Here is a 16,740-nt window from a genome sequence, read left to right as displayed (position 1 = left end):
ACTGGCTGCTCAAACCCACTGGTTCAGCCCACCACAACCTTTTTCTTTCAGTTTTTGTATTGTAGAAAACCAGATGTCAAGTGATTTAGAAAAAATTACATGTTCTGCAGTGTAAGAGAAAACAGAGAGCTCTGCACAGTGGGGTTGCTATCTCTTGTGGTCTGTGAGCACTGCCCTAGGAAACACGATTAATAAATCTGAGCTCAACAGCAGAAAACATGTTGCTGCTCTTTGTTTAGCATGGCAGGGAGCAAAATAAGAAGATGATCCCAATTTATCACAGGTGTATGACCACTCCCTATTTGCTTGAACTAAAAGAGAGGCAGAAGTATCATATTCAAACTCATTTATACTTGTGACATTCTAAGAATTGAATCAGGAGCAACCTCACTACAATTTGGATGGGAACAGTTTTGAAACCCAGTTTTCTGCACTCAGAGGATTATGACCATTACTTCCCATTCTGAAAGAACATAAAAATATCCATATAGCTTCTAATCTAGCCTCATGTCAAGCTTAACCACAATTTCTCACAGAATAATTTAGACTGGAAAGGACTTCTAAGGGCCATCTAATTCCACTCTCTGCTTTAAGTAAGGCTGACTTCAAAGGCAACTGTGGCTACAGACAAGCTCTGAAAACTTCCAAAGCTTCTCCAGGTGACTTGCTCCAGTGTTTACCCACTGTCATTGTGAGAGTTTTCCTTTATAACACATTATTTTCCTTCAGCAATTTGCAACAAATGACTATTGTCCTTTCAGTGTGCACTCCAGAAAAGCTTTCTTCCATCTCCATTAACAGGACTCCTATAGGTAGCTGAAGATACCCTCAAATGCTTTTTTTCTAAACAGTCCCAGTGCTGTCAGTCTCTCTTGATATGCCATGTCCCCCAGCCCCTTCACCACCATGGCAACCCTACACTGGACTGGCTTCAGTTAGTCTCTTGTACTGTGGCGGAGCAAAACCAAGGCAGCAATTCCTTCCTCCACCCCACAGCTACATCCCGGCGAATGCAGTCCCCTATAGAGTTAAACACTGAATGCAGCAAAAGCATGAAGCAACTTCTCCTCCACATCCATCCCCAAGGCACCTGCACTGTTACAGGGTTATTCCCTCCCAGTCAGGTACAGGACTTCCCACCTACTTTTGCTGGCTTTATGAGGTTTCTGCCAACCCAGTCCTCAAGCTTTTGAAGCCCCTCTGGGTGGCAGCCCTGTACACATCTCATAAGGATGCCTTTTGTCTTGCTATTCATTAATCATTTGGGACATTTTTGTATTTAGCATGATTAGACTGCATTATAACTTTGTACAGAAGTCAGAACAACACAATTTTTCCATACCCCAAAAAAAGCTTTTGTAATTATTCATCTTGACAAAACTATAAAGAATGTTTTTACTCTTACTGAAAGTCAGCATTTTCTGTCAAAACTATTCTGATAGAAAAACATCAGCTCTTCTTTGGGTAAATACTTATTATATGCATAGGGAACTAGGGGTAACTACTGGGACCAGCTCTAGTTAACATCTTTGTCAGACATGGACATTGGGACTGAAGGCACCCTCTACCAAGCTGTATCATGTTGTTGACACACGGGAAGGAAGGGATGCCATCTGCAGAGACAGGCTTGAGATGTGGGCTAGTGTGAACCTCATCGAGTTCAACAAGGTCAACAGGCTTGAGATGTGGGCTAGCATGAACCTCATGGAGTTCAACAAGGCCAAGTGCAAAGTCCTGCACCAGGGTCAAGGCAATCCCAAGCGAAAAAAAAACAAAAAACAGGCTGAGCAGAGACTGGACTGAGAGCAGCCCTCAGGAGAGGGATTTGGGGTGCTGATCAGTGAGAAGCTCAACATGAGTTGGCTTCAGTATGTGGTTGAGCTCAGAACAACCCCCGTGTGCTGGGCTGCATCAAAAGGAGCATGAGCAGCAGGTCAAGGGAGGGGATTCTCCCCATATGCTCTTCTTTGGTGAGACCCCCTGCAGTCCTGTGTTCAGCTGTGGGGCTAAAACACAACAGGGACATGGAGCTGCTGGAGTGAGTCCAGAGGAGGCCACGGAGATGCTGTGAGGGCCGGAGCAGCTCTGCTCTGGAGCCAGGCTGAGAGAGCTGGGCTGGTTCAGCCTGGAGAAGAGAAAGCTCCTTAAGGGGAGACCTTAGAGCAGCTCCAGTGCCTAAAGGGGCTACAAGAAACCTGGAGAGGGGCTTTGGACAAGGGCCTGTAGGGACAGGACAAGGGGCAATGGCTTTAACCTGACAGCAGTGATACTTAGTTTAGACATTAGGAAGAAATTCTTCCCTGAGGGTGCTGAGCCGCTGGCACAGGGTGCCCGGAGAAGCTGTGGCTGCCCCATCCCTGGCAGTGTTCAAGGCCAGGCTGGACAGGGCTTGGAGCAACCTGCTCTAGTGCAAGGCGTCCCTGCCCATGGCAGGAGGGTGGAAGTGGATGAGCTTTAAGGTCCCTTCCAACCCAACCATTCTGTGATTCTAGCAGTTGCGCCCTGATCCCGTTGAGCAGTAGTGCAAGTCCAGTTTTTAATATGTGACTTTCTGGCAGGATTTGTTACTTTGAGACAAGCACCTGCCAGGAAGCAGGTATGTATCAGAAGAGCAACTCCGAAACATGCAGAAATTTCCTATCTCTGCTTGATACTCTAGTGCTTACTTTTCCCTGAGGAATTACAGACTCCTCTTCCTCACTCCTTCACCACTAGGACTAGGGAAGGTACTGTAAGTCCCCTAAAACTGATGAAATAGAACAGAGCAAAACAAGCTTTTACACACCATCCTGGAAAGGGCAAGCCCCCTCTACTAAACGCACAATAGTATGTCCTATGTTTGTTCAGATCTTGAAAGTGAGCTTCCTTCATACCTTTATTCTACCTGAAGAATGAACACAAAAGACAAACTTGATTTTTACAGGCTTATTCAGTTCAAGCAAACATCTACCATTTTATACAGAAAGTGCAAATGAGAGATTTCTGATTTTCTATTTTGAAAGCATTCAATTATACAGGTATGACCTAGGTGTAATAAGCTTTCCCTCGTGGTAAGCTCAGAGGGATTTAACATATGCTGATCTCAAATACCATTACTTTCCAATAAATGAGCTGCAGCTCAACATGCACTAAAGCAGCTAAACTAGGGTGTATACTGCCTCTCACAGCAGTGGAAGGAACTGCATCAGTAAATATAAGTAAATTTCCATATTTAGTTTGATGTGGTTTAGTTTGATTGTTACCAGAGAGTAACAAGTATCACCTATTTTGCTAGCTTTCATACTCTCTAAATAGGGTGCTACCCACTTGACACCCGCAAATCTCTGAAGCCCCTCATGTGTTACACAGAGGAAGAAGGTCTGTGTATATCAGTCTCGCAGGGAGCAGAACATTTTAATGAGAAGGCTGGGTATTCATCCACGTTTCATTATAGCAGGGGTCTGTCACAAGCTTCAGATGTGGATCCAAACATCCCAAAATACAGCAGCTTTGAGACTACTCTCTAATGATAAAGAACTGTCACTCAAGTAACAATCAATAAAGAGCCTGATGTCTTTAATAGTTCCTAACTTTAGCTACCTGGCTAAACTGGCAGCATGTTTCTTTCCAGTTAGAAGTGTAAAATAAGGAAACCAAACATCCACTTTGCCAGGCCATGTTCAACTAAAGTAAAGGACTACCCACATATATTCTCACTTGACAGACAATAAAAGAGAAAATTGGGCCACTAAAAAGTTATAGGAGGGAATTGGTGACAAGGACAAAGACAACAGCTTTGTTAAGCAGTTACTTTGCTCCAAACTTTCCAGAGGACAAAGAAGATAGAGCTTTGTTTTCTAGTCACAGGTCTTACTCCAGAGGACTGGAAAACAGGAAACCTACAAACGCTATTGAATGAGAAAAGCCACAAGATGTACTCTGGCAAGGAAATTATAGCCTAGTTAGCATAGTTAAAGGAAAAGGGGGATAGGTGAAGACGTGTTTTGAAGGACACTATGAAGACCTTCATGTGAATAATTTGATTTTAAATACCCAGTGTGGACCCGTAAGAGTCCAGCTTGAACTAATGTATTTTCATTCTTAAGAGATAACACTGCTGCAGCAGGAGCAAGGGAACTGCCGTGTTTCATACACTTACATTTTCAAAGAGTAATAATGTTCCACACTGAAGATAATTGAATAAGGCAGAGCTATGGTACATAGGTTAAAATAATAGCTTTAGGAGAGAAAATTAGCTCAAAACTAGGAAACAGTGAAGAGGTAATAAAAGGTGTGAAAGAAAAGAGTTTACAGTGAGATCCCTCTGAGGTCAGGTAGCTTTTAACTAATGCATGCAAACAATTTAGATAAGAGGACGTTTCACCTCTTCTGTGCCTGCTGCAGTTCTTTTATCCCTCACGGACTGAACAAGCACAGAATATACAATGGAGACCCAGGATGCATGGAGAAGGTGAAGGTTGGTCTTAGTTTGTTGACAAAGTAAAAATAGCAAATGCCATACAACCTTGATTATACAAAGGTATACAAGGAAGGTATACAAGGATATCACCTGGCTCCAGACAACCAGCACTGCAGATAAGGGGACAGCTGAGACAGCCAGCTTGCGAGCCTTCAGTAAACAGCAGCAAGTAAAGGTCCCGTGGTAGCATATTCAAGGTAAGATTTACCACAGCTCTCCTACAAGGTAACTCTTGTCCGTTTTCTCTTCAGTAGATGGACATGAGCAATCGTAACTTCAGGTCAAAGTCATGGTCCTTAAAACCTGTGCTGAGGTTGAAGGGAGGCAGAAGACAATAAGCTGCAGATGGAGACACTGGGAGCTTCTGTGCTCCTGATGTGAAATATGCCTGCAGCAGGGATGAGGGTAGAACAAGGCCTTCCCCAGCTTTATAATGTCTGTCTTCAGGGGAGTTCTGATTGTTCTGCTAAGAATAGCAAGCCTTTCCTACCTCCCAATACAATTCAGGCACAGAAGCCTCGGAAAAACATAGTGGTGGAAAAGTCCATTAACCCGCTGAGTTAAAACCCATTTCAAGCTTCCCCTATAGGTGGGAGGTGGGAAGTGTGACAAGGGAGATGCTGTGGCTCTTTTTTGAGTTTATTCTGGAAGCTTCAGGTGTGCCAGGAGCTCCACACTGGGTTTTTCTGAAGCCATGCTCCAGCAGGAATATTCAGGTCTTACATTTCTATTGACTCTGGCTGAAGGTGCCACCTACATGGAGATTTCAGAACCAGCTTGCATTCTCCTCCAAAACAAGAATTTCTCCCCTTATTAACTATGAAGGCAAAGCAGCTTTGAAGCCACATCAGTTCATATAGAGAGGAGGAGTTGAAGCTGGTCCTGCACACTCAGTTAGCTCTAACTCGGTGGATGAACTGAGAAGCATCCAGCCCAGAGAAGTGATGAATACTGGATTGCTTCCCTCTACATTACCTTGCTAATTTAAAGTAGCTTGAGGATTTCTTCAGACAAGGCAGAGAAAACTTGTAACTCCACTTAAGCCCTTCCCCAGACTCTTGAAAATGAGGAGCAAGTAATTCAGTGCCTCAGCAATGTGGATTTGGCACTTAGACCTCCATCAGAAACAGTAGGAGTAAAGGGAAACGCTTCAGCATACATATATATATATATATAAAGCTGATAGAGCTATGTAAGCAGGTATTTTACAATTTGCACAATGTAGTTACAGAAGAGAGATGGCATACAATGATTTATTAGAGAAGCATTCATGCCTTCAGTTTCCTCCTTCACCAATGAGGCTACCTAAAAAGCCATCCAGTCTGCTAACTAGTGTTCTGAAGTGTCTTTACACTTCAAATCAGAATACCCCAGCCTACATACTGAAGTACTTAACAGACACCCACCGACTTTTGTGGAAGCTCGGTCTAGGTGAGAACAATTACTTTGAGCACAATGTGGTCCTTTGTATGAAATAGTTCAAGTTTTTATTCAGTGTCATACTTCAGTAGATTAATGTAATTGGCTTGCTAATGGTGTTTTCTATAGAAGGAAAATAATAAACAAGTTCTATTTCCCAGTGTGACAGATAAGATTATTACATTTATTTAGCTGTGCTGAAAGGCCACAGTACTTTTCTTGAAGAGAGCCATAAAAATATAGTCCTCTTTGTGTGTTCTTCAGGAAGGCAAGCAGTGAGTGACCTACCTCTTACACTTCACTAATTCCCTCACTTTGAGCCAATGATATTTCTGATGACTTTGATGAAGGGTTCTTTGGTTTCATAACAGCAAGTAGCACTCCCTATTTTCAAGCATTATGGACTCAAACTAATGTTCAAACTAATTAAAAACATTGTTTTATCCTCAGAACCTGTTCTAATGAATTGTCAGAAGAAGACCTGGCAATAATTACTGTGCTTAGGCAAATTTTGAAAGGAGTTATATGTCAAAGTGACAGAAACAGCAGCAGTTTCATAGCACTGTGAGATTAAGGAAGATAAATAAAAGTATTGTAACACGACTAATTCTACCATAGCTTCTTATGTTAGAAATAGCTTAGCAGAGAGTAGATGTGTTCTCCAAATTGGACAGTGATTGCAGGTATGGATTAGAATACTTTACCCTCAAGTCATATTCAATTAAGTTCCTCTAACATAAACAAGGGTATTTGGGTATTTTTTCCAGAAGTCTGTGGATAGTTACAATTGAGAGAGACCTGCTGTAAATAACTGTCACTGCTTCTTCTACTGGTGAACATTATTAATGTATATATGTACGAGTCAAACATGGGTCTGCAATACGGTCATGGCACATTCTTGGGGCAAGTCTGAATTGTAGAGATGTGTGATGGACATGTTTAGAATTGAACAAGTTAAACATGAATAGCATTGCATGTGTTTTTACAAGAAACAGCATGAAAATGGTTAAAATAATAGCCTGAGAGAGAACACCATTCCCAAGTCACTGCTCTCAGGAGTAAGACGAGGAAAGTTAGCTAGCATGAAAACCAGATGACGTACACTGAAAAGGCCACAGCAGAGACATGTCATCAGCAGATGACTTGCATCATGATAGCAGGACAGCAACAAGGCTCCAGCATCTCCTTACCTTTCCTTTTCCTGCTGGTCTCTGAGGAACAGAAATATTCCTACCAGACAAGAGAAGAAAAATCAAGTAGTCTCACTGCCCAAGATTCATGAAGACCCAAGTAATATCCTTAAGCAAAGGGCTACCCTCTAACAACTGCAGCCTCATAAAAAGAGGAAAGCTTAGCTCAAATATCATTTTAATATCTATCAATAGCCACAGCTATGAGGACCATATCCCCGAGCTTGACTCATACTGCCATACATAGAAAATCACCAAAATGCATGTTGTAAATACATTTTGGTGATTTCATGTCATGCATCGCAGCATGAATCAGTCGGTGAGAAAATCTGTGTAACATCAGTTTACTTGCAGACTATGTAAACCTGTATTACAGTTTGCCTCACAAGCAGTTCTGAAGAAAATTCTTCACTGGACACAGTTACACCTGAGAACAGGCTGCCCAGAAAAGATCATAATGGAGCTCTGGATGATATTATTTAAGACCCTGCTTTTAAGAGATAGTTGAACTGCACAATCTCTATACATGTTCTCCAATCTAGACTTAGTATTTATGATTCTTCTTTCATATGAGCTCATCTTGAATCTTACTACAGAGGTTTTTAAGTGTGTTTAGATACTTCTATCCAAATGGTATGCACTCATACTGGATAAAATGTGTGGATTAGTTAGAAGAATTAAATATGGATGGGTTTGGGGAGTATTTATGAAGCATTGGATCCTGTTGAAGAATATGTGGTGGTTTGTTGTTTTTTTTTCTGGAAAATGTATAGGTTTATTGAAATAGCAAAGAATTTTCTCAAAGTCTTCTGAGATGGATTTATATGAGAATACTCTGATTTCATCTCACAGGCTTAGCATAAGCAGTGGGCTCACAGATCTGGCCACATGGAAAGCTTTACAGGCCCCAACATTCAGTAGAAGGCTCCTGCGTACTTCAACGCATCTTATTCAATGTCTTTACTGAGCATGGAAAGATAAAAGGCAAAGCAGGCGAGATGACAATATCTACTTGAGGATGATGAGGTTGTCAAGTGGTGTCACAGGAGAAGTTAAAGATGCTGCAAGGCTAGAACTCCCCTCTGCACTAAATGGAAGAAAAGTAGCACAGTTGTCAACGTAAAACCACAATGATTCAGATTAAAACCAACTTTCCCTGGGTTCACTGTTGTTCTCAGAACCAAACGTATTTCTATTTATTTTTCCTTCATTATCCTTTCCTATTACTGTCTAAAACTGTGGTTTTAAAATGCAACCAAATGAAGGACTCCTAAGGATAGGAAGTTTAGCTACAAAGCCTGCAAATGCCAATTTTCCACATGAATCATATTTAAAAATTACTTCAGAAAATATTGTACACTTCTCAAAAGCAGTAACTAGCACCCCATGCTATGTTCTGCAAACAGCACGAATGACAATATACATAATTATGCCTGTCAGGAAATTCTATGCAAGCCCTCTCTACCAGAGCCTTCCAGACAGGAGGTGCAGTAGCTGCATTGTAATGTGCATTGGCCAAAGCTCCTAAAGATTTTGCTTCTAATTACATAAGTGCAACACAGGCACAAATCTCATTTACCCTAACGCATCCCAGCAAAAGGGGCTAGGAGAACTTGGTCTACCAGATATGAAGAGATTAATTGCTATGTCATGTCCATCACCTCCCGAGTCAGCTGCTGTAAGATCATGATGGATAGCTGTTCAAGAGACCTCACAAAGGCTGCTTGTAGCAAGATCAGAAAACAGTCTTAGACCCAGCTGTGCTGATCCATGATCAAGCTGAATAACTTTGAAGAAAATATCATCAAATTGAGCATATGTTGTTTTCTCTGCTCTGCAACCAACACATGATGTGAGGCAGCCCCCCCATACACGCTCTAAGCCCCTTATCTCAATCAAAGGGGCTTTGGGTAGGGATATATAGGGCATCATACATGGGGCAGATAGTAGCAAGCACCTGATGACTTGCACATACACAGGTCACACTGCCATTGCAGGTATCAAAACCATGCTACACGACTGTATTACTCACCCCATAGTAAGGCTGCTATTTGCATCTATTTCCAGGAATAGCCTCACCACAAACATAAGCATTTTTGCCTCCTGCTCCTTTGAGCATTAAAGATCAGTTTGCACAGGAACATAAAAAGAAGCATGAACAAGTTCAGATGAAGTGTATTCAAAGCTGTGAATGAATCTGTCAACACAGCACAGGGCTGCACTCCATAGAGATACCCTCACTAACTCTGAAGGAATGTCATGTTATTGTAGCCCTACTCTCATGGAGAAATACTTCCAAGTTGCAATGCTGTCCAAGACATAACTAGAAAGCACTTTCAAACCATCCCAGGATTGTCTTCAATCATTCTTAGCTCGCTCTTGGAGTGCAGAATACTAATCTTGTTACTTTGTAGAACCTGGGCTTTAAAATCAGATGCTACAATGAAGTAAGAAATTGAAAGAGGTCAAAACTGCAGTGCATCGACATGACTAAAGCATACTGCAAACACTTCAAAGAAAAAATAAAGCAAGCCACATCAGCTACAACTGATCAGAACAGTATTGCACTCTACCTCTTTTTGTCCCTATAGAAAAATAATCTATTTTACACACAAAAAATATATATACTTTCTAAACCTCCAGATTTAGCTTTTTACTTTGCAGACTAAAAAGAAGCCTGTCATTTAAATGACTCAGTACTTTTCCCTGAGCTACAAGAATCACCTTGAACATGAAATAATTAGGTACATTTCTTCCTGCTATTCATGCACATCATTCAAAACCAAATCTGCACGTGGGACATATATGATATAGACATATAAACCCAGTTTTAGTTAAATCTTCCTGTATAAATCCTGTTTATAACTTCTTTTTCCTCAGAAATAGCACCAGCAATGTTTTGAATGCTCAAGACAAAGCAATTAAGCAAGACGTTCTAGAACTGAGGATCTACCATAGCGCTTTAGATCTAACTTCTTTTCTAATAACTGTTCTTACATACTAATTGCCAATCTCTAGCTATTTTATTTGGTTAGTATCATCACACAGCAATATAATGGCTGACCTCCTCTACTTCCATTACAAGTTTATAAATACAACACAAATAAGAATAAAGAGGTCCAACCCCCCTTATTTTTACTGTTTAACAAGACTCCAGGCTTGCATCTAGCCAGTTACCTATTGAAGTAATTCAGGCTGTCTTTGGATACTATACACAGCAGTTCTGGCTTCTGAAATTTATTTTCAAAGCTTTCAACTACTTACATGTGGACTCTGGAATGGACAAGATGTACTAGGTTTTATTAGTAGTATGCTCCACCATTTGTCTTTTAACTCTCCCTGCACAGGACAGCCCAAAGCACCTGATGAACATCATGACTGTAGCATGCCTGTATTGTTTACCTGCGGTGCCACTGCTCAGATTTGACTACAGAATGTTTTTTATTACATAGCAAATCAGAGTAATGCCTTTGGATGTGTAAAAGATGGGTGAAATTCCTTAACAGCCACTCCAGTTTTATTTTTTACACAAAGATGCTACGGTTTATGGGTACAAGTAGGCACAGAAATGGTGATTGGAATGATCAACAGAAGGGTGAGAAAAGGACTAATGAGAACAGGGGCTCCAGTCAGATCTGCCATACCCAGAACATGTGGTAGAGCCTCTTAGTCCACAGGAACTCAACAGGTTTTATAACCCTAGCAGGCATTCAAACTTTTATAGGCTTTTTGACAGAAGCAAACCTTTCATGTACTCCTGGGAAGTTTCCAAGTTCTGCTTGGTTTCATGCTGAACAGATAAGCTTTCCATGACTCCTGTAGTGGTTACAGCACATAAGCACACAGCTTTTTTCAGTCTTACAGGGAATCACAGGAGATTTGTGGCCCTAATATGTTGATACTGAGAGCATTGGACCACTCAATCCTATTCAGAGTAAAGATGCAGAGGTTTATAACATACGATTGTTTCACAGTTATAGAAACAATACCCCTTCCAAAATCTGCTGTCCATTATGGTATCACAGGAAAACTGAGGCTACTTTATAGTAACTGCAGCAGATTAGTAGAGTCCAGTAAATAAAGTCATTATTAACTACAAGGCAACATGCTATTAATAGTGTCAATTACTCTGATCTAGATTAAATAACAAACAATAAACCACAACCTCCCATCCTTCTTCCCCCCAAACAGAACTGTTATAAGCTGATTCAGGAGCTGAGTCTTCCCTGCTTTCTAAAGCCTGATCCAATTAACAGCATTCACCCAAAGATGCTTTTCCTTTACTGATCCCTAGGATTTCCAGTTCCTACATTAACCTACACACTACAGCAAAAATATGCTTTATACTCTTTAGCCTGAAGAGTTATTTGTTTCAAACTCTCACAGATGTGCAGGTGAGTTTCTTGTTAGTCAAGTATTTTATAATAGTGCCCACCTATAGCTAGATATTAATTTAAAAACTACAAAAAACAAAAGAGGGAAAGCATGTTTATGAGTAAAATAAGACATAGGAAAAAGGTAAGGTGTTGGGTATTAACCCCAATAGGCAGCTAAGTGCTACACCACTCCTAATTCCATTCCCTCCGATACCCCCAGCAGGACAGGGGAAGAAAACAAGGAAGAATAAGAGAAAATACATAGGTCAAGATATAAATGGTTTAACAAACAAAGGCAAAGTGAAAGAAGGATGAAAAAAGAACATAAAGCAAGGGATGCAAAGGCACTCACCTCACACTTCCCACAGACAGACTGATGCCCACCCCGTCCCCGAGCAAAAGATGCTACTTCCACTAAACTCCCTTTCTCTCAATTTTATTGCTGTCAATGACATTACACAGCATAGAGTAGCTGTTTGGTTAGTTTGGGTCATCTGCTTTGCTGTGTCCTCTCCCAGCTTCTTGCTCACTGCCATCCCCTCAGCACAGGGTGGGAATAGTGGTGGTGCATCAGAACGAGAAACAGGGAAGGCCTTGATGCTGTGCAAATGGTGTTCAGCAATACCTAGAACAGTATCGTCATCATCGTTTTGGTCACAAATCTGAAACACAGCACCATACAAACTGCTATAATGAAAATTAACTCTATCCCAGCCAAATCCAGAACATAAGGTAAATGACTCGCATTACCATTTCAAATTCAAGTCCCAAAGCGCCTCTCACTATGTGTAGCTCAGAGTTCATCACATAGTTTAACACAGGTCCAGTGTCTGAGGCCAGGTGCCTATTTTGCACCCCACACTGCAACCACATTAGAGGAAGAGCAGCTGGAAAAGCTGTCATTTACTGTCCCCTGCCTGTTATTTCTGGTTCATCTTGGTCACCACCAGAAAGGGACAAGATTTTGTGCTTGCTGGTTTGGTTTTCCCTCCTTTCCACCCTCCTTTTAAGAGCTGAAAAAAAAAAACCCCTCAAAGTGCCTTAATCAGTGCAGAAAGCAATGTGCAAGTCTCAGCATGAAGCCTGCCATACCCTGAAATGTCCATTATTATGTAAAGACATTTCATACAAGCATCAAAGAGATCAATGCTAACTATTCTATGATTCTATGAAATGCAAGGCCATTGACAGATGTCAAAGACAGCCCTGATGGCAACAAACCATTTGATGATAACGGTTTTGGGGATCACTGCCTCCAAATCATCTCTTTAGAAGTGTGCTATCCTATGGCCTACATGTACAAACTTGTGTTTTTGTTGCACAGTCTAATGCTCCAACAACGACTGAAGTTTTATGAAGTATGATGTTTTACAGGCTGCAAATTTATCATCACCCTATGTTTATTTGCTTTACCTGGGTGCTTTAACTGCTGTTAAAGAATATTTTCTCCTTCCACAAATACCCATCTAATATCTAAAGTCTGTCACCTGATACACACCTACAGCTGTTTTTCCCCCCATGTTCCAAGGTCTCCAGTCTGATATGAAGTATTTTCTTTCTCTGTCTCTTTCACGGACATCCTCTTATCGCGGGGAAAGGGCTTGCGTGCCCTTGTGAGGTTGGGAGCTATGCTAGTAGTGGCATATGCCTCCAGTAGGGTCTCCCATGCTAGACAGGTGTCAACTGAAGGGTCAGACAAAGTGTGTTCATGGGCAGGATGGGCTCACTTGCCTTCATGCAACCATCCCACGAGAAGGACAACTTGGCCTTGTAAGGCCACTCATCTAAGAGAAGGATACTCTAACCAAACCTACAACCTGAGGATTTTGTTGTCACTGCCCAAGCTCAATAGGCCCTGGCAGATAGACCTCAAGAGTAAAGGGTGGGTCCAGTTCTGCGCATGCTGTGCCTCACCTAAAAAATGCACTGTGCAGGCTCTAACACTTGTTAGTAGTAAGCATGGGTAAAACCCTTCCCAAGTCTTCACTTGTGAAGTCAAGCCATCATCATCACCTTTCCCTGTGAACAGCCCTAAACATGGCCTAATTTTAGAGAATAATCTCCCTTTGGACTAGTGTTCAGCATAGTCTTTTGAACAAGTAGCACCTGAGAACAGTCTTCTATGGCTCATATCAGCAGAGAAGAGAAAGTCATTGTGGAAAAGTCTAGATCAGTCTAAAGTGCAGAGGAGCTCCCCTTTATCCAAGTACAGATGGACAGTACAGGCTATCTGTACTATCCTAAAAGACAGTACTTGAAGTCCTAAAGAGGATTTTAACTTCTTTTCAGAGTCAAAATAAGTAACAGCAGTTTCAACTGATCCTAATCCCCCTCCTTGCTTTACAGCCTGGCTTTTGCCAATCAGCCATACATCAGTGGCAGAAATTCACCACTTCACTTAGCAATAGGGAACTGTTGATTGACTGCTGCACAAACTGTGCTGATTTACATGATTTTACCATTGAGATTAAAGGTAATTTATTTTAGGTGGCTGCGACTACATCAGATCCTTGTAGCATGTTCTGAAGTTGGCTTTACTTGTCCTCAAAAGAGATTTAAATTATTCCATTTACATAGTTATGTTAAAAATTGGGCCTCCATTAGTTAAATCTCTCAGTCTGACAAACTGCCAGTGATTCTGGAGAAATAGGTCATTTTGATGACATACTGTTCCTTCAGTCCAGCCCATACAATGGCTTCTTCTAAACCAGAGATTCGTATTTGCTACATTATTGTAATGAAATACAAAAAGGTCATTAAACAAGATCAATTTCTTCAAGGAACATATTTTAAAAAATGCATTAAAACTACTGTCTTTGGCTTTCAATTAAAACTAAGATCTACAAAGACCATGTTTACAAATGTGGCAGATCCAATTGAGAAAGGCACTTGTACACAAGTGAGACGAACCCAAATTCCTGAGTCAGCCTGTATGCTGCCTGCCTTTAATATTTTCCTGCTGTGATCTTTTTGATTTTTCCATTATGCTTAATAGGATTCTTTCAGGAATTAAAGGATTATGGGCTAATTACAGAGATCACCTGAACATTACAGATAGACACAAGACATTTGAGTAACCTCTGGAAGTGCATTAGGCTATGTCACATTTTAGGATATTGTCACCTGAGCTTGTTTGCCAGTTGTATATTCCTAAAGCATTCAAACCTAGAGAGTGGAAAGAACTCTTTCAAAAGATTCAATGAAGCAAGATTGCAAGGACATTTGCTACACTAGTCATAGTTTTTCCCTAAAAAATTATACCCATAAAACAGTCTAGTCTTGTCCAAGTTGGAGACATCAAATGCTATCAATGGGGGCAAGACAGCAGGTCTCTGTAGCTGACACTCTACCTCTCTGAGAATGGCAATGCCAATGAAGACAGAGGACAGCAGCTGTGCCAACCAAAACCCTGCTTCCAGACATCCTGAGCTGTGTCTCTGTGTTGTTACCAAGACCAGACTCAGGAAAAATGTATTGGCTCTTAATGGGTCTCCTGGAGACAGGGGCAAGGAGAGATGAACACCAAGACCAGCAGAACTGCAGCTCCCTGTCTCATCTCAGGAACAGGTAATTGGATGAAGCTGAATTACCAAACCCCTCAAGGAGGAGATAAAAAAGAAGGAAATATGGAATGCATTGAGTATAAATGATAGTGAAAGGCATTACTATTTGGATCAGTCTGTAAGTACACTACCCTTCAGCTTCATGTGTCCAGTACTATTTTCCAGAGTCAGTTAGTCCTGACCTGCTGATGGAACATGACAAGACTTCTCACATGCACTTAACAATAGAAATGCTTGTGGCAACCAAACCACATTCTGACTGGGTATACTGCTACAACAATTATAGTCTAATATTTAATCACAACAGAGATTCTGCATGTTTAATGAAAGTTCATAAAATATTTTACCTTTATATTCATTTGGAATATTTTTCTCCTCAATGATGTAAGCAAGGAAAGTCAGCAAGAGGACCCTGAACTGCTTTTAGCAGCAGTCACAAAGCAGCACTGAAAGCTCCCTTGTTGCTCTATTAAGTACAGGCTGCTGCAGCTACTCAGGTTTTCGAAAGGGCAAAAGAGGGAAGCACAGAGTTAACACCAAGAGGGCTCTGCATGGGGGAGCAAACACTGCAAAAGCTGAACTCCCAGAAGAATACCTGCAGAAAATCTTCTCCCTTCCTGCCTTCACCCACACAAAAGGGAAACCCAGGACAGCAATGTGGCATCACTGGTTAGCCAGACACACTTGCAAGGGCAGGTGTGACAACCTAACTGGCAATTACTCCTGCAGAACACTACACACCTCCAAGCTGCTGTTATTGTCAGACATTATACAGCTACAGCCCTACATAAGTCACACCACCAAGAAGTATAAACCTTCCCAACTACAGTCCAAGTCCCACTGCTCACACTTGCCTCCAACCATCCCAGAGTTAGAGCAGGTAAAGGGGTGGCAGCTTTTAAACCACACTGAGCTGGCTGCGACTAACACCACGCTCCATTGTCTGAAAGGCTAACTCTGCTGTTGCACTCTTACATTGAGATTATATGGCACTATTCAATTTTAAGAGCAACTGCAAGTCTATTCTCTTCTCTCAGTGCTCTCAAACTTTAAACCTGTACATTAAAGTCAAGGTGAAAACATTTTGCTTTTAAAGGAACTAGGGTTTCTACCATATAGCTACAAAGGCTAATACAAAACTTGTACCTCTCACCCTTATGTGCACTTACCATCGGGTGACATGGCTCCCTGCCCAAAGCTCTGCAGTCTGTTCTCCTGCAACATGTTCTAGAAAGCTCAGAGGCTGGCTAGGTATTGAAGTGCATGTCTTGTCCTTGAAGGCTCAGCACCTTGGTACGTGTCCACCTTGCATCTTCCACCTTCAGACTCGCACAGCTTCCTCTGCTTCCATATGAAAACGTGTTTGTGGCACATAGGGACCACGAACAACTACTAGTGGTACACTGACCGCACCAGCAGCCACTGCAGGATGAGTCCTCCGTACAGGCCTAGAGACAGTGCTAACTATGACATATGTCCAAAGCACACCCCAAAAGCCGAGAAAGCACAGCTCAGCTCAAAAAAATCCTGACTCCCCAGGTCTGACTTTAAATAGAAGCCGCAGGGGCAAGGGCAGGGTGTGTGCGTAGCCCTCATGTGAGGCCTGTTAAGGGTAATTAAAGCCTATTAGCGCCCTCAGGGGCCTGTCAGCTGAATTGCTGACGTCCGTTCCTTCTGAAAACGAAAACTCCACCAGAAACACCAGAGCCACTTTAAGCACAGGACCTCTTGCC

The 16,740-nt window shown here is 41.7% G+C and overlaps 1 long non-coding RNA gene across 1 annotated transcript in view; it reads right to left on the bottom strand.

Annotated features, from left to right (window-relative positions):
• The window catches only part of LOC134167122 (uncharacterized), a 62,857-nt gene extending 46,512 nt beyond the window's left edge, over positions 1-16,345 (bottom strand). Inside the window, exon 1 of the long non-coding RNA XR_009966091.1 lies at positions 16,177-16,345. This is a non-coding gene — a long non-coding RNA (uncharacterized LOC134167122). The remainder of the gene's footprint in view (positions 1-16,176) is intronic.
• Positions 16,346-16,740: the final 395 nt, after the last annotated feature.

Source organism: Pezoporus occidentalis, unplaced genomic scaffold (assembly GCF_034315485.1).
Source record: "Pezoporus occidentalis ecotype Australia unplaced genomic scaffold, CSIRO_AGI_Poc_V1 ctg28, whole genome shotgun sequence".
NCBI classification, from domain to species: domain Eukaryota; kingdom Metazoa; phylum Chordata; class Aves; order Psittaciformes; family Psittacidae; genus Pezoporus; species Pezoporus occidentalis.
The sequence above is the reverse complement of the archived record's forward strand: the minus strand, read 5'-3'. Positions and strand labels throughout refer to the sequence as shown.